At 42.4% G+C, this 3,813-nt stretch overlaps 1 protein-coding gene across 1 annotated transcript in view; it reads right to left on the bottom strand.

Annotated features, from left to right (window-relative positions):
• TMEM132D (transmembrane protein 132D) overlaps positions 1 to 3,813 on the bottom strand; it is an 896,829-nt gene that overhangs the window by 325,282 nt on the left and 567,734 nt on the right. The gene's annotated exons all lie outside the window — the stretch shown is intronic.

Here is a 3,813-nt window from a genome sequence, read left to right as displayed (position 1 = left end):
ATCTGCTCTATGCTATACAAAGTATTTGATCATTTAATTCCTAAAAACCTCTTGGAAGTAGATATATTACCATTTCCAGGAAATGCTGAAGAAAATGAAGCAGAGAGTGGCTAGGTTACTTGTCCAAGGTCAAACGTATGAAGAGAAAGGATGTGAAGACACACAGCCTGATGACATAATTGAGGATTGTAATTCCTCTTCTACTACAGGAAATTTCAAGAGTAAACCCCACCAACAAGTTTCCAAGAAATGTTATATTCAGTCTGAATGGGAGGGGAGTTTGGGGGAGAATGGATACATGTTTTCCTATGGCTGAGTCCATTCGCTGTTCACCTGAAACTGTCACAACATGGTTGATGGGCTACACCCCAATATAAAATAAGATGTTTGAAAATAAAATAGAAACTAAGAAATGCCATATAGGGACCACTGCCATCAGCGACTATCAAGACCTCCTCCTAGAGCATCAGGACCACACCTCCCACATCTGAATCTCACCACCAGCTGCGATGCTGGAGGACCAGCTGAGGAGGAAAATGATTGTATGACAGGGATTATCATGCTGTGGAGGCACGGATACTCCTGTACTTTCTAACACCAACAAACTCCTCTAGAATATAGTCTACCCCAGAGGCTGACAAACTAGAGGCAAGAGCAAATCAAGCCTCTCTGTTTTTATACATAAAGTTCTACTGGAACACAGCACATCCACCTGTTTACAGAGTATGTGTGGATCTTTAGGGTCACAACGACTGAGATGAGCAACTGTGCATTTCTTTTTCTTTGTGATGGTTCTGGTCACTGCCTCCTGTACAACGTTAAGAACCTCTGTCCACAGTTCTTCCAATACCCTGTCTGCCGGATCTAATCCCTTGAATCTATTCATCACTTCCACTGTATAATTATAAAGAATTTGATTTAGGTCATACCTGAATGGCCTAATAGATTTTGCAATAAGGAGCTCATAATCTGAGTCACAGTCAGCTCTCAGTCTTGCTTTTGCTGACTGTACAGAGCTTCTGTATCTTCAGCAGCGCAGAACATAATCAATCTGATTTCAGTACTGACCATCTGGTGAGGTCCATGTGTAGAGTCATCTCTTGGGTTGTTGGAAACGGGTGTTTGCTATGACCAGTATGTTCTCTTGACAAAATTCCATTAGCCTTTGCCCTGTTTCATTTTGTACTCCAAGGCCAAACTTGCCTGTTACTTTGGGTATCTCTTGACTTCCGTCTTTTGCGTTTCAATCCCCTGTAACTCAAGGGACATCTTTTTTGGGGGGTGTTAGTTCTAGAAATGGAGAAGGAAATGGCAACCCACTCTACTGTTCTTGCCTGGAGAATCCCAGGAATGGACTGGTGGGCTGCCGTCTCTGGGGTTGCACAGTCAGTCATGACTGAAGTGACTTAGCAGTAGCAGCAGCAGTTCTAGAAAGTCTTGTAGGTCTTCACAGAACTGTTCAGCTTCTTTGGTATCAGGGACTGGGGCATAAACTTGAATTACTGTGATGATGAATGGTTTGCCTTGGAAACGAACAGAGATTATTCTGTCGTCTTTGATGTTGCACTGAAGTACTGCATTTCAGACTCTCTTTTGACTGTGAGGGCTACTCCAGTTCTTCTAAGGGATTCTTGCCCATAGTAATAAATATAATGATCTTCTGAATTAAATTCGCCCATTTCTATCCATTTTAGTTCACTGATTCTTAAGATGTCAATGTTCAATCTTTCCATCTCCTGCTTGACCACATCCAATTTACCTTATTCATGGACCTCACATTCCAGGTTCTCATGCAACACTGTTCTTTATAGCATCAGACTTTACTTTTACCACCATACACATCCACAACTGGGTGTCATTTCTGCTTCAGCCCAGCTGCTTCTTTCTTTATGGAGTTATTAATAATTGCCCTCTGCTCTTCCCCAGTAGCATACTGGACACCATCTGACCTGGGGAGCTCATCTTCCATTGTCACATCTTTTTGCCTTTTCATACTGTCCATGGGGTTCTCCAGGCAATAATACTGGAGTGGGTTGCCATTTCCTCCGCCCATGGACTAGTTTTTCAGAACTCTTCACTATGATCCATCTGTCTTAGATGGCCCTGCATGGCATGGCTCATAGCTTCATTGATTTATGCAAGCCCCTTCACCACGACAAGGCTGTGATCCATGAAGATGAAATCAGATATATGTATACATAGATCACCTTTAAAAAAATGTTTTCCTTTTCATTTAGGTCACTGGAGAGCATTGAGTTGAGTTCCCTGTGCTATACAGTAGGTTCTTATTAGTTATCTATTTATACATGGAAACTACATAAATGTCCATCAACAGATGAATGGATAAAGACGATATGGTACATACATACAATGGACTATTACCCAGCCCTTAAAAGGAATGCAATTGGGTCATTTGCAGAGATGTGGATGGACCTAGAGATTGTCATACAGTGAAGTACGTCAGAAAGAGAAAAACAAGTATCCTGTATTAACACATACATGTGGAATCTAGAAAAGACAGTATCGATGACCTTATTTGATGCCGATATTATGTGTGGAAGGAGTCAGAGACTCCTGATGTCCTCTCTTCTCTCCATGGTTGAGCCATGAGTCAGGGCAAGCCTCCAGAGGAGAACTCAGGTGTACTCACTGGCAGGGCAGGTACAGATGCTGGAAGGAAATCCAAATGACTGTCCATTCTCACCTCCTATTTGCAGATTTCAAAGGACCAACCTTGGTCCTCATGCTTCTTCCTGGTGACTCTGTGATCGCCAGTCCCTAACCCCTATGTCACTCGATCTCATCTGGGTCAACCTTTTCTATCTAGAGTATAGTATAAGAGCAGAGGGGGGACTTCCCTGGTGGCTCAGTGGTAAAGAATCTACCTGATAATGCAGGTGATGCGGGTTCGATTCCTGGGTTGGGAAGATCCCCTGGAGAAATAAACAGTAACCCACTTCAGTATTCTTGCCTGGAAAATCCCACGGACAGAGGAGCCTGGTGGGCTACAGTTCATGGGGTCACAAAAGAGTTAGACTTGATTTAGTGACTAAACAACAACATCAGAGCAGAGTACATCTGTTGAAGATAGGGATCAAGGAGCCAGGCTGTGTTCTTAACCTCAGCTCCAAACTAGTGTTGGGGTGTTGAGAAAGTTACTCAAATTCTTCTTATTTTAGCTTGTTTATTTGTAAAATGTGGGTCTTAATATCATACTATGGTGCGATTTGTGTGAAACAATTATTTAACATGTCCTAATACTCAAATAGGAACAACAGACTGGTTCCAAATAAGAAAAGGATAACAAAAAGGCTGTATATTGTCACCCTGCTTATTTAACTTCTATGCAGAGTACATCATGAGAAATGTTGGGCTGGAAGAAGCACAAGCTGGAATCAAGATTGCTGGGAGAAATATCGATAACCTCAGATATGCAGATGACACCACCCTTATGGCAGAAAGCGAAGAGGAACTAAAAAGCCTCTTGATGAAAGTGAAAGAGGAGGTGAAAAAGTTGGCTTAAAGCTCCACATTCAGAAAACGAAGATCATGGCATCCGGTCCCATCACTTCATGGGAAATAAATGGGGAAACAGTGGAAACAGTATCAGACTTTATTTTGGGGGGCTCCAACATCACTGCAGATGGTGACTGCAGCCATGAAATTAAAAGACGCTTACTCCTTGGAAGGAAAGTTATGACCAACCTAGATAGCATATTCAAAAGCAGAGACATTACTTTGCCAACAAAGGTTCGTCTAGTCAAGGCTATGGTTTTTCCAGTGGTCATGTATGGCTGTGAGAGTTGGACTGTG

Source organism: Bison bison, unplaced genomic scaffold (assembly GCF_000754665.1).
Source record: "Bison bison bison isolate TAMUID 2011002044 unplaced genomic scaffold, Bison_UMD1.0 scf7180017864160, whole genome shotgun sequence".
In the NCBI taxonomy this organism is placed as follows: domain Eukaryota; kingdom Metazoa; phylum Chordata; class Mammalia; order Artiodactyla; family Bovidae; genus Bison; species Bison bison.
This window is presented reverse-complemented; position numbering and strand designations above follow the sequence as displayed.